The 14,776-nt window shown below is 49.5% G+C and overlaps 1 long non-coding RNA gene across 1 annotated transcript; it reads left to right on the top strand.

Annotated features, from left to right (window-relative positions):
• Positions 1-2,218: 2,218 nt before the first annotated feature.
• LOC144177996 (uncharacterized) lies at positions 2,219-4,761 on the top strand. Its single transcript, XR_013323910.1, has 2 exons — positions 2,219-2,344; positions 3,786-4,761. It is a non-coding gene; the product is annotated as an uncharacterized LOC144177996 (long non-coding RNA).
• The last annotated feature ends 10,015 nt before the right edge of the window (positions 4,762-14,776 follow it).

Raw genomic sequence — 14,776 nt, 5'->3', positions numbered from 1 at the left:
TGTAACACTCCACCTATAAACACATCGCCACGGTTGGATCCAGCTTATGTTTGGGGGCTCGGGGTCCGCGGTATCGCCAGTACCGTCACCAAGATTACTCAAGGTGACCCGTGCGGGGGGTTGTGTGGTGTAGTTTAGATGTTTCTGTTAATATACTCCAGTTTACTTTTGATTCTTTAAACCTGTTATGGGAAGATGGACTGCATGGGCCTTTACCTATATATGTTAGGGAAGTGGGGAAGTGGTCACTACCATATGGGTCAGTGCCCACGCCCCACTCAAGACATGGAAAGAGAATTGCAGAACCAATAGCCAAGTCGAGATGTGAGTATGTATTATGTCCTAAGTTATGGTATGTAGGCTGCTTTTTGTTGAAAAGGCATGCTCCTGAAGATGTAAGAAATTTCTCTATCAGGCGACCTCGGGCATCCGTTCTGGAGGAGCCCCAAAGAGAGTTGTGTGCATTAAGGTCGCCTGTTAGGATGTACGGTTCGGGCAGCTGGTCGACCAGCGCCTCGAAGTCAGAGCTCGAAAGTGCATGATCAGGACGAATGTAGATAGAGCATACCGTTATCAACCTATTAAAAATTATTGTGCGTATTGCTACAGTCTCAAGGACGGTGTTGAGAGCGATAGGGTGGCATGCTAGGGATTTCCGGGCTATTATGGCTACACCGCCCGAAGAGTGTGTGCAGCCAACCCTATCCTTTCTGAATACCATGTACCTATTTATGAAATTTGTGTGACTGGGATTCAAATGCGTCTCCTGAAGACACATCACACTAGGCTGGTTCGAATGCAATATCTCATGGACACCATCAAGATTTTTAATGAGGCCTCTACAGTTCCATTGAGTAATATCTTCTCTTCCCATTATGGAGATTTAGAAGCTACTGAAGTCTGCGTGTATGTGTGTTCATGTGTCTTTTGGGGCTGTAATTCTAGGATTTGGCTTTTTGGGCCGTTCTGCTGCTGGATTGGGCGTCGGAGGCCGCTCCTTGCGCTGCGTTGCAGGCAGGAACGGCCCGACATCCATCTCGTCGTCGGATGTCCGAGGGGTGCCCGACGGACCGGGCCCCCCGGACTTGACCCCCCCTCGGGAGCCCTTCGTTTGAGCCGCCACCGCCGAGGGCGTCCGGGGCACCAAAAGTGGCACGGGCGGTGCGGTGGCGGTGAGAGCCGATGCGGGGCCCCCGGTGTCCATCCCCTCGACACCCTCCAACGTACTGGAGGACGGGGAGGCAGCGGCGGGAGCGGCACCGGTCCCAACGGGAGAGGTTGGCACCACAACCGCTGCTGCCTCAGCAAGCGGCGTGGTGCCGGGTTCACTCTAAGAAATCGGGGGAGCAGTTGAAGAGTCCAACCGTCATTGTACTCTTGCAAGCGTTGGTGGACTCCCCTCGAAAGCCGCGGGGAGTTGGATGCAATGCTCGCTCCCCATGAGGAGGAGAGCAAAACTGACCGCGTACTCTTCTCGTGCGCGGCGGAGTGCAGCCCCAGTTCTGCTCCCGCACCAGTGAAGAGTAAACCTGCGCATCGTCTCCCATCTCCAGTACGAAGAGTAGAATTGCAATTTCATTCTTGTCCAGTGCGGGAGTAAGCATGGAGATGCACTCCCGCCATCTGCGCACACCAACTCATCAGCGATGTTTTATTTGCATACGAATATATTATATAAAGCGGTTGTGTAAAAAGCGCCCGATTACTTCTGCCGCGCATTCTAAACGTGCAAGAATATGAATTCGTGTAGCGTGGATCACGATACGTAACGCGTCGTACATCCGGGGGATCAGGTAACGCGAACCGCCCGAGCAAGCGTGATTTGAAAGGCACCTTCAGCGAGCCACGAAGTGCGCGTGTTCTGCAAAAACCTACACAGGCGGTGAACCCGCCAAGGCCGGACGGGCGACTCACAGGCCGCGCCAGACCGTGATGTCAATGTGCTACGAACGAAGTGGGCTTTCAAGCAGACGCTTCGTGCAACATGGGAAGTTGGACCTGCCCTTATCGTCATCCTTGCTTCGACACAGTATACCACGCGTGTTGGCTAACTGCTGGCCGCTTGTGCGTCAGCGCGACATCATGCACACGCGAGCAAGTCGTATATTCGTGCGTGCGTGCGTGCGTGCGTGCGTGGTACTAGTTTTTCTTTCGGACGAACATCACAGCGGCGACAGCGCTGAGGCCGATTTCGGAACTATGCGCACTGTGTAGCGATGCGCGCGCTGTGGCCGGACTGTATCCGCAGCCGTCGCAGGCTTCGCGCCTTGAGCTTGGGATCTTTCGCTGCTATTAGGACCTTGGATTTATCTACCGGACGAAGAACCGCTGGCGGGAAGTAGAGGTAAGCCATTAGTTACTCGTATTCTTGTCTTGTGTATTTAACGAAGCAGAGTTACTCTCGGTACTTCGGTCCGCGGAAGCGGTTAGTCCTAACGTTTTCGTGACTGATTTTGACCGTTGCTTAGTTTTGAAGGGCGGCTTTTGTACCCGTGTGCAAACAGCGTCGATTCTTGCACCGTTTCAATCCCTTTGATTCGTGAAGTGTTGGTATCCTTGCGGAATGTTTTCGCAGGTAGGAAGCATGGTCGCGCGAGTAGTCGCAGCGCTACGCTGTACTGTTAACTCGGCGGCTAGGGTTAGAGTGGCGGCCGTGCAGTAGCTGTGGCTACCTGCGCGGCTCCAAAGAATTGCGTACAATAGGCTGAGTGATAGGAGCGCGTCTAGCGCGTGGTAGTCACTAAATTACAATAATTTTAGTGACCGCCGCGCGTACAGCAGCAGACTGAAATGCTGTAAGTTTTTTTACGTTTTGCTTGAGGGCAGGATGGACGGAAATGGGACTTTTCGGGGCGTACTCACCGCACTGTTAAGGGGTAATTACATGCGTCAAGGCGATGAGCGACGCGAGAAACCTCACTCAGTGTGTACGGCAAACAGGTATTGTGTGCGACACAGACAAGCGAAAATTTTTTACACAGGCCGCTGACGGCGGCGACAGCGGCAGGCGACGGGCCGTCGCCGTCGCGGGTTTATTCCCGGACAGAAGCAGCCCACAAGCGAGGGGCAGCAACGACGACTAAGGGCATTGGCAGCAATGCATTACTTTTTTTCGTTTGTCGCTGTCGCCCACACTGTTTGTTGTACCCATTACATTACTTTTTTCGCGTCGGTTGTCGCCGTCGCTCGAGCGTTCGAGTATTCTGATCGTTCAGTAACGAGCCTATTGGTTCTCATCAAATGTTGCGATCTGCAGCGTGCATGCAACGAAGCGTACTCGAGAATGGAGGCTATATGACCCATTAGTAACTTTTCCACGCTAGTCTTGTGAACGTATAATTGGCCCTACGTTGCAGTCGGCTGAGGACAAAATCCAATGCAAATTATTCAGGGATTATAACCTTACAAAAAGAGTTATGTTTCCCTAAATTTTGTGCAATGTTTTTATACCGGGAACGATAGCGGGGTAAACAGTTGAAGCTACGGACACGTAAGCACTAATGGGTTTGGGGCGCAGTGCGTAGGCAGACAGCTGTAGGGCGCGCTGTCTGACATGACATTGGCCAAGTGGTACAATGAGCGTGGTGGCATCCAAGGTCACCACATCCGCATCTAGACTGGTTACTGCGCCAAGCAGTATGGCATTACAATACGGGTTAAGTGCGTGCTCTCGGCGCAAAAACTAATCTATCACCCAATAAACTTCATTTAACGTTGTCAAACTCGTTAATATTTTTTTCATTGTAGAACTTATCTTTGCTCTCCCCCTCTTTCTGTCTATGTAGGAACCACGGGAAGACGCTACTTGCCCGAAGATTTTTTTATTTTTTTTTTAGAGAGAGGGAGAGATCCCCGAGGCGTCAGCAGCAGTGGCCATCGCATTCAAGACACTTCTCCTCACACCCTTGGACATCTTGGATGGGTTCCCATTGCTACTGTCTGTGTTTTGGCCGTTCATTGTGTAATACGCTTCAAAGGCGAAGCGCACCTTCTTGCTTCTGTAGACGTTACTTTGGCTCAAGCACGGTGCCCTGGTCGGTGCTGTTCTGGAGGCCGCCACCAACATTATGAAGCAGTCAGCTCGAACGTGTTTGTTTTTAATACCAAGTTATGCCTTTTTAAATCTTACTAGCGCATCCTCATTTGAGAACCACCCGCCTAAAAAACCCAGTGGGAATGTTTCCTGCGGTTTCCTATTGTACCACCAAAATATATCTGTTGCAAAGTTGCCGTGTTAATGGCTTTGTATCTTTGTGTTGATTGCACCTTGTAATGCGTTAATAGTAATCCACGCTGAATTGTTTGTCCCAGATTTTTCTTTCGCAAAATTTATTTGTAAATATTTTTTGTGTGTGCTAAATAAGAGCTGGCTTTTCCAGTCCATGTGAAGCACTCACTGATGTACTAAGACCATTTTGTTTTATGTTAATACTGTTAACTATTCTCCCACTGCTGTATTTCTACTGACGCTTTTCGTGCTAATGCCAGTACCTTTTTATTTGTGGATGTTAATGTCATTTTTATCGTCATAATTTAATGTTTGTATTTCAGTGTTTTCAATTGCTTTGCTGCATTTTTATTTGTGAATTTTTCTTGGATGTATCCTAAATAGGCGCTACGTCTCCTGTGTCCATGTGGAGTAGGAACCGTTTTTATGCCGTGATATTTTAATTCCCAATAAATTGCATTTTGTGTTAAATTGCAGAATGAACCGATTGTTGTGGTATTTTGAAAAATAAAGTCTGAGCTTGTTTTTTCTTCTTTTCCATGTTTCAAAATAGCTTGTCCTGTTTTGTTTGCTTGTAACTGCCTATAGTACCATCGTGGGGAGGGGGGGGGGGGGTTCTAGTAGCAGGCGGAGCGAAAGCACGCTGCCTAGCGGGGAATAGCAGAACGCTCTTGAGGCGTAACGAGATGCTTTCCAAGAGAGAGTAGTAGTACCCGTCTGCAGTATCCGGGAACGCCGCCAATAGAGCTTATTTACGCCTAAAGGGAGTGACGGAACGCTGCCTTGGAGATGGCATTGCAATTCCCACACAGGGTTCAAGTACTCCGCTTCGAAAGCAGCAAGTAAATCCCACGGGGAGTGTTTCGCCTCTCGTTCGGCCGCCACGCTCTACTCCTCGGAAGAGTCGCCCAATGCTTCCAAAGGGAGTGATGATGATGGTTGGATGTTTAAGGCGCAAGGCCAACTAGGGCAAAGAGCGCCAAAACAATAGTCATATGAGGGTGAAACCTTAACCACTACGTAAAGTCAGCAAAAACAAAAGTAAAATCAGAAAACGGCAATGGGCATGGCTGGTGTATAGGGCCAGATTTCATTATGCATTATAGGAAATTGAAACAATGGCATCGTCACCTAGAAAAAACAATGGATGTAGGGGAATATGTTCTCTGTAGAGTTCTCTGAAGTGTTTGTGTCGTGTTGTGTGAAGTGCCTTGCATGTTATTAGTATGTGCACTACGGATAGGGCCTCTCCGCACCTGCCGCACTGGGGTCTAGGAGATCCCGTCAGCAGATACGAGTGAGTTGCATGCATGTGCCCTATCCGTAGCCTACCCAAGGCGACTTCCGAGTGTCTGTTGTGTGAGTCAGATATGTACCGTCCCAAGTGTGGCTTTATTACATGTAGTTTGTTGTCTGTCTGTTCGTCCCAGTGTGTTTGCCATGTTCTTCGCAGGTGTTGTCTTATGTGTGGCTTGAGGTCTGTGTAGGGTACTGTTGCTATGTCCGGTGTATTTGTATGTGCAGCAGCAGCGGCCATCTGATCAGCGGTCTCATTTCCCGCAATCCCAGAGTGGCCTGGAGCCCAACACATGATCACTTCGAGATTTAATGCATACGCGGACATAATGGTTTTATACACTACATTAAGAACATGGTTTTTAGAAGACTTGTTGGATGACAATGCATGTACAACACTCAGTGAATCTGTGAAAATGATAGACTTGGGTATTTCATGTTGCACTATGTGATTTAAAACAAGCAAAACGCCATGGGCTTCTGCCGTAAAAATGCTGGTCTTCGATGATGATGATGGTTGGATGTTAATGGCGCAAGGCCAACTAGGGCAAAGAGCGCCAAAACAGTGGTTAAATATGAGAGGTGAGAACTTAGACACTGAAATCAATAAGCAAGAACAAAAGTAAAATCAATAAAAGACAGTGAGGATGGCTGGTGTAAAGGGCCAGATTTCATGATGCGTGATAGGAAATGAGGTTTAAAAACTTGACTTCTGACAAATACTCAAACACACGTTTGACGGAAACAATGGCATCGTCACCTAGGAAAAAAGATGGATGTAGGGGAATATGTTGTCTGTAAAGTTCTCTGAAGTGTTTGTGACGTGTTGTGTGAAGTGCCTCGCATGTGATTAGTATGTGCACTACGGATAGGGCCTCTCCGCACCTGCCGCACTGGGGTCTAGAAGATCCCGTCAGCAGATACGAGTGCGTTGCATGGGTGTGCCCTATCCGCAGCCTACCCAAGGCGACTTCCGTGTGTCTGTTGTGCGAGTCAGATGTGTACCGTCCCAAGTGTGGTTTTATTACATGTAGTTTGTTGTCTGTCTGTTCATTCCAGTGTGTTTGCCATGTTCTGCGCAAGTGTTGTCTTATGTGTGGCTTGAGGTCTGTGTAAGGTAGTGTTATTATGTCTACTGTGTTTCGGAGTGCAGCATTGGCGGCCATTTCATCCGCCAGTTCATTTCCGCCGATGCCAGAGTGGCCTGGCACCCAACACACAGTCACCTCAAGGTTTGAAGAATATGCCAGCACAATTGATTTCAAGACAAGGTTAACTACATGGTTTTTCGAGGACTCTCCGGATGACAATGTACGGACGACACTCAGTGAATCTGTATAGATGATGGATTTAGGAATATGATGTTCAACTATGTGACTTACAACAAGAAAAATGCCATATGCTTCTGCCGTAAAAATACTTGTCTTTACATTCATGGTTCTATATGCTTCAAAATTCGGCCCATGCGCCGCACAAGACACTGCAGTGAACGTTTTCGATGCATCGCTGAAAAACTCTGCAGCCTTGTATTTATCCTGCACATACATGAAATGCTGCAGAATCCCACTTTTCGGTGTCCTGTTCTTATTGTATTTTAAGAAAGACAAGTCACATGCAACAGGACGAAGGTGCCATGGTGCTACAAGATCAGTGATAGATGACTTGAATGTGTCTACAAAGGAGACCTCATGAATTGTGACCTCGTCCCTTACTCTGAGCGAGAAGGGAACAGGAATGGATGGGCGATTTAAAAAGAGTTTTGATGTGGATGTATCATTAAAAACCGGTTTAAAAGGATGGTTGTCCATTGATGAAATTTTAGAGGCATATAACAAGTCAACATAGGTTCGCTGGTGTGATAAGCACCATTTCTCACACTCTGCGTAAAGACTCTGTACAGGGCTCGTACGGAATGCGCCACAAGACAGGCGAAGCCCTAAGTGAAGCACTGGGTCGAGCATTTTAAGTGCTGTTTTTGTGGCTGACCCATACACAACGCTTCCGTAGTCCAACCGTGACCCTACCAACGCGGCATAAAGTCGAAGCAGGAGTTGTTTGTCTGCACCGTACGATTGGTGAGACAGGACTTTTAGAATATTCATTGTTTTTAGGCATTTTTGTTTAAGTCGTTTTATGTGGGGTATGAATGAGAGTTTCTCGTCAAACACCACACCCAGAAACTTGTGTTCTCTTTTTACTGGAATCGAGTCACCAAAGAGTTTTACATCGGGATCGGGCAGGATGCCCCGCCTTTTTGAGAATACAACGCAGGTACTTTTAGAAGGATTAAGTTTAAATCCATTTTCATCTGCCCAGCGAGAAAGTTTATTTACCCCAAGCTGGACCTGACGTTCACAAATGGATATGTTACATGATTTGAAAGATATTTTTACGTCATCTACATACATCAAGCAGGATATGGTTGGCGGCAGTGCCTTTCGGAGAGAGTTCATCTTAGCTATAAACAAGGTGCAGCTCAATACGCCACCTTGAGGCACGCCATTCTCCTGCACGTGAACATTTGAAAGTGCCGAACCGACCCTGACACAAAATGTTCGTGAAGACATGTAACTACAAAGAGTGTTCAGCATGTTACCCGAGATACCAAAAGCTTTTAGGTCTCTAAGAATGCCGTAGCGCCATGCTGTATCATATGCCTTTTCAATGTCAAAAAATACTGTCATACAGTATTGCTTATGAATGAATGCATCCTTTATGTAGGCCTCTAGAGAAACCAGTTGATCATTTGTGCATCGCCCCGCCCGGAAGCCTGCCTGGCAGCCCTCGAGAAGACCATTGTACTCAAGAAAGTACACGAGCCTACGGTTTATCATCTTCTCGAGGAGCTTGCACAGGCAGCTTGTCAAAGCAATGGGCCGGTAACTGGATGGAGAGGAAGGGTCCTTCCCTTCCTTTAGGATAGCCACTACTATGGCCTCCCTCCAAGAGCGAGGAATGTGCCCCGAAAGCCAAATCTTGTTATATAGGTGGAGGAGTGTTAGAAGAGTGTCTGAGTGTAGGTGCTGTATCATTGTATATGTGATGTTGTCTGGGCCTGGAGCTGAGGGTTTACAAGTGCTCAGAGCGGTCCTCAGCTCATGAAGTGAAAACTCCGAGTTATAAGAGGAGGTTGACTTATCATTATCACGTAAAGACTTCTTTTCGGCCAATTGTTTGTGTTTCATGAAAGTGCTAGTGTAGTGTGCTGAACTGGACACGTGTTGGAAGTGTTGTGCGAGTGTGTTAGCCTGGTCTTCCAGTTTGTCCCCTGTTGTACTGACCAGGGGCAGGCTGTGTGTCTGTTGTCCTTTTAGTTTGCGTATTCGTGTCCATACTTTCCTTGTGTCTGTGTAGGAGTTTATTGATGTTATGAATGTACGCCAACTCTCTCGTTTTGCCTCACGGCGCACACGTTTTCCTAACGCCTTGGCCCGTTTGAACAAGAGGAGGTTTCCCGACGTGGGGTACCGACGAAGGATACCCCACGCCTTGTTCTGGGCCTCTCGCGCCCGCCTACAGTCCTCATTCCACCACGGCCTCCGCTGGTTGCGCGGGGCACCAGAGGCGTGGGGAATGGACCTTTCGGCGGCGTCGAGGATGTGCGCCGTGAGGAGTTGGGTAGCTTCTTCGACGTGTAGGTGTCCTATGGATGTGTGGTGTAGTTTGGATGTCTCTGTAAATGTATTCCAGTTTGCTCGTGCTTCATTGAACCTATTATGGGAAGATGGACTGCATGGGCCTTTACCTATGTATGTGAGTGAGGTGGGGAAGTGGTCACTACCGTATGGGTCAGTGCCCACACCCCACTCGAGAAGAGGAAAGAGAACTGCGGAGCCAATCGCCAAGTCAAGACATGAGTATGTGTTGTGTCCTATGTTATGGTATGTAGGCTGTTTATTGTTGAAAAGGCATGCTCCTGAAGATGTAAGGAACTTTTCTATAAGGCGACCTCGGGCATCCGTGCGAGAAGAGCCCCAAAGAGTGTTGTGAGCATTAAGGTCGCCTGTCAGGATGTATGGTTCGGGCAGCTGGTCAACCAGCGCCTCGAAGTCAGAACTCAAAAGTGTAACATCAGGAGGAATGTATATGGAGCATACCGTTATCAACCTATTAAATATTATTAAGCGTATTGCTACAGCCTCAAGGACGGTGTTCAAGGTGACAGGGTGGCATGCTAAGGATTTGCGGGCGATTATGGCCACACCGCCAGAAGAGTGTGTGCAGCCAACCCTGTCCTTTCTGAAGACCATGTAACTATTCAAGAAATTTGTGTGTTTAGAATTCAAATGTGTTTCCTGAACACACATTACACTTGGCTGATTAGCATGCAGTATTTCGTATACATCGTCAAGATTTTTAAGAAGGCCTCTACAGTTCCATTGAATTATGTTTTCTCTTCCCATTATTTAGTGTGAGAGCTACTGGAGTGTGTGTGTTTTTATGTGTCGTCTTTCGGGGCTGTGACTCTCGCCTTTTTTGGCTTGTCGGGAGGCTTTGGCGTCGGGACGCGTTCCTTGCGGTGCACCGCCGGCAAGAACGCCCCGACATCTATCTCGTCGTCGGATGTCCGAGGGGTGGCCGACGGGCCGGGCCCCCCGGATTTGGCCCCCCCTCGGGAGCCCTTCGTTTGAGCCGCCACCGCCGAGGGCGTCCGGGGCGCCAGAGGTGGCACGGGCGGTGCGGTGGCAGTGGGAGCCGGTGCGGGGCCCGTGGTGTCCATCACCTCAGTACCCTCCAACGCACTGGAGGGTTGGGAGACAGAGGTGGGAGCGGCACCGGTCCCGACGGAAGATGTTGCCACCACAACCGCTGCTGCCTCAGCAAGCGGCGTGGTGGCGGGTTGGGATGCCAGAGGCAACCCAGGGGGGGGCGGAGGAGGGACCAGGTCAGACTCGCTGAACTGGGTCCCTGTGGAAACCAGACGCCGCTCCGCCCCCCGGCGAGCTGCGTCGGCGTACCTCCCCAGAGGGAAAGAGGCAACCCTCTTCCGCGCCTCTGGGTAGGTGATGTTCTCTGTCACTTTCACGTTGATTATTTTCTTTTCAAGATGAAATTTCTCGCACTTCCTGGAGTAGGCCGCATGTGGGCCCCTGCAGTTTGCGCAAGTGAGGTTATCAGAATTGCAATTGTCGGTGGGGTGGTCCTGCGCTGCACATTTCGCACAGGTTGTTTTGCCGCGGCAAGAGGTTGTGCTGTGCCCGAACCGCTGGCACTTAAAGCAGCGGCGCGGGTTCGGTATGTACGGGCGAATAGAGCATCGGATGTAGCCTGCATTTATGTACTGCGGAAGTGTCGATCTGTCGAAGGTCAGGATAATGTGCTTGGTGGGGATTATCTTATCGTCCCTGCGCATCGTGATGCGGCGCACGGCTGTGACGCCCTGGTCCTTTAACCCTTCAAGAAGGTCAGCATCTGTTTCCGTCAGGAGATCTGTCTCAGAAATCACACCCTGGCAGCTGTTTAGGCTCCTGTGGGGCGTGACCCTGATGTCCAGATCATGGATGCGAGTTTGGGCAAGAAGTGTGCGGGATTGTTTTTCAGTGTTGAGTTCGACAAGGATTTCTCCTGTCCTGAGCTTTTTGGCCTCATACTTTTCACCTAATGTGCTTTGCAGAAATTTCGAGACAAGGAATACCGACAGTGAAGCGACGGGTCTCGTTGGGTCAGCTGATTCGATGACAAGAAAACGAGAATAGTTATCCCCGTTTGTTGAAGAGACAGTTGCTGACAGAGGTGGGAATGGATCTTCGGTGCGGCCCCTTTTCGGGGGCCGATCACGTCTGGGGGGGGGTTTAGAAAATGCCATATATCATAGTATAGAAGCAGGGGACGGGGGTACTTTCTTCCCCAACCTTACCCTGATAGCTGAGGAGGTCCCGGAGCTCCCTGTCTGGTAAACAGACAGGGAGCCCATCCGCCGGAGCTTGACCTGGGCTCCGACGGCCACCGTTCGTGGTTTCTAACCCTTCACCTATAAACACATTGCCACGGTTGGATCCAGCGTATGTTTGGGGGCTCGGGGTCCGCGGTATCGCCAGTACCGTCACCAAGATTGCTCAAGGTGCCCCGTGCGGGGTTCCAAAGGGAGTGAAATATGGGACAAAAGTTTTTACTCCTAGACAGAGTGCCCAGCACTCCTCGATTTCTTAGAGTGTTGGGCTGCGTGAGGCAACCCAGCGGGGGGCGGGACCAGATCAGACTCGCTGAACTGGGTCCCTGTAGACACCAGACGCCGCTCCGCCCCCCGGCGAGCCGCGTCGGCGTACCTCCCCAGGGGGAAAGAGGCGAACCTCTTTCGCGCCTCTGGGAAGGTAAGGTTCTCAGTGACTTTCACCTTGATGATCTCCTTCTCCTGTTTGAATTTCTCACATGTTCTAGAGTAGGCCCCGTGGGGTCCCTGGCAGTTAGCACAGATGAGGGTTTGCGATGGGCAGTTGTCAGATGGATGATCGTGTTGTGCACACTTGGCGCATGTTAGTCGACCACGGCAGGCGGTAGTGCCATGCCCAAACCGCTGGCATTTGAAACACCGGCGCGGGTTGGGGATGTACGGCCTGACGGGGCAATGAATGAAACCTGCATTTACTGATTCAGGAACTGTGGAATGGTTGAAAGTCAATATTACGTTTTGTTAGGATTTCCTTGTTATCTCGACGAATCAAGATACGCCTCACTGCTGTCACACCTTGGTCCTTAAGGCCTTCCAACAGATCTGTTTCAGTTTCATTCATCAGATCTGACTCAGAGATCACACCTTGGGAGCTATTAAGGCTGCGTTGGGGTGTGACCCTGATGTCGAGATCTGCGATGCGAGTTTGAGTCAAGAGATTTGTAGCTTGTCATTCACTTCTACAAGAACTTCTCCTGTTTTTTATCTTTGTAGGATTGACCAACAATGCCCTCAAGAAATTTGGAGATCAGGAAGACAGACTTTGTGGCAAGGGGGTTCGACACATCAACAGATTCAATTACCAAAAACCTAGCATAGTTGTCCGGCTTTCGGAAACTCGTCGTTGGCAACGGAGGAAAGGATACTTCGGTGCGGCCCCTTTTAGGGGGCCGATCTTTGGATTTAGAAAATTTGGAAACCATACGGCATAGTATAAAAGCAGGGAGACGGGGGTACTTTCTCCTTTGACCTTACCCTGGTAGTCAAAGAGGTCGCGGAGCTCCCTGCCTGGTAGACAGGCAGGGAGCCCATCGGCCGGAGCTTGAGCAAGGCTCCGACGGCCACCGTTGACGGCTTCTACCCTTCACCTTTAAAGGGGGCCTGAGATGGATTTCAAAGTGTTTTTGTTTGTGTCAGAAATCTACTCTATAGTTCTTGTAGAAACAAGTCCAAAAATAGTAAGCATATTCGCTCACGCTAACAAAAGTTATTACCCCGACGAGACAGAACTATTTGTTGGCTCGGCGGCTTGCGATGACGACATAGTCCGACCTCGTCCGAGGCGAAGCACTCATTTCATGGTTGGCCGCCGGAATGTCCGCGATTTTTGACGGCGGCGGTTTGGTTTAGAGCGTCGTCGTTACCATGGTTACTTCAGCGAGTGGGTCGCACATGAGACGACGACGTCCTTTTTTTTTTTTTTTTTAAGCTACGTTTTCAGTCTTTACGGACTTTGAGCAGGAGATACTGGTGATTGCGGAAGTCGACCTTGCATGCGCGAGAGTTTCCGTGAACGGTAACTTATTTTTACCGTCGCTACATAGCGATACAGAGGCTAGAATTTCTACCGACTGTACTAGCGAGCCCCCTGCGCCGGCGAAATGTACGCTCGCGTTTTGATTAGATTACCGGAAAGTTCCGAGTGAACGCCCTCCCCCGAAACATCGCCCACTCCCTTTTACGGGTGAAATATTCAATTTACTGAAAGACGCGCGCCCACCCCGTAAAATCCATGGCTTTAGCGCCGATGAGTGAACAAAACAAACCCGAATTATCTCTTCATGTGTAGAGGCGGTCACTTATTCGTCCTTTCCGCGCTTGACCCGAAATTTCGCCCATCTCGTATTTTTCACTTGATATCCCTGTGCTTCGTTCTTCCGGAACTTTACGGCACAGCAAATGCGCTGTGCTCTGCGCTTCATGCAAGCAATCTTAGTTGATGTTGTTTACTACATTCTTGCTAAATGATGATCAGGTGCACGATAAATGACAATTTTTTTTAGAATGAGCGAGCAAAACTTCCGCCCCTACTCCAGCTTCCCACGCTTACAATGGTTCAGATGCCTTTATGAACTAGCATAGCTCTTTTATGCTTTCAAAATCGTCTTGGGCAAGGTAATATAGGTAACTGCGGAATCATTACAATATATCTTACTCATTTTATATCGAAATATTTAGCGGTGGCGTGAATTCTGGTTAATGCAATACTTGGTCCTAATTCTTCCCACTAGATGGCGGCGTCAACGTCATGTTTTAGATTTTTTAAGCTCTACAGTAGAAGTATACGGCTCTTTTAAAAAAAATTATTGTATTGTGAGAGTTCAATCTAAGACGTCTAAGATTCAAGCCATTTCAAGCGTAAGCGAACAGTTCTGGGCAACAAACGTTTGTGTCATTTGCTTTGCGACAAATTCGCCAGATGTCGCTACTCGGCAGAGCCGGTAAGCCGGAATGCAGAAACCGCAGAGTGCAATCCTTTCGTTTTCAGCGGCAAACGGCTACTCTTGCTTCATTTAACACGGTAAACGGTAAAGCGCGCTAAGGACACTAGGCAACAGGTTCATTCAGAAGGCCGGTGCAGCAAACCACACTTTCCTGCGATCATGACTTGATGGGAAGCAATGAAATGAAACTCTTTGGCAGTTGTCGTTACGGGATGAGCATGCTCTTGCCCTTGTCGCGACCGCCGCAGAGAATCAGCTGCGACAGCGTTTGGGCTTGAACTGATTTATTCAGCCCGCGTGAGCGCACTTGAGCGTGCGCCTCGTGATCACGAGCAGTGCCCGGCGTCGTCCAAGCGCTGCGTGCGGAGCTCCTCCTTCGTCGTCGGCGCGGCGCTCCCTTGACGCGCCGTTCGTTACCACCTCTGAAACAACGTCGAGGCTGCGCTCGAAACACAGATGGTGCAAAGAATCCTTTCGGGTACAGCGTCCAAGAAAGCAAATGCAAAGAAAACTGATGATACTCTAACACCAGACACGGAGCGCTAAGCGATCATGCTGGCTGCAAGCGTCGTTGCTCCTGCGCTCACTGTATCCTTCCGCCGAGAACGGAGCAGCGTCAAGCCCGGTTTGGCCCGGTGT

This window comes from Haemaphysalis longicornis, unplaced genomic scaffold, assembly GCF_048455015.1.
Source record: "Haemaphysalis longicornis isolate Haplotype H1 unplaced genomic scaffold, Haemaphysalis longicornis Haplotype H1 scaffold_37, whole genome shotgun sequence".
In the NCBI taxonomy this organism is placed as follows: Eukaryota; Metazoa; Arthropoda; class Arachnida; order Ixodida; family Ixodidae; genus Haemaphysalis; species Haemaphysalis longicornis.
This window is presented reverse-complemented; position numbering and strand designations above follow the sequence as displayed.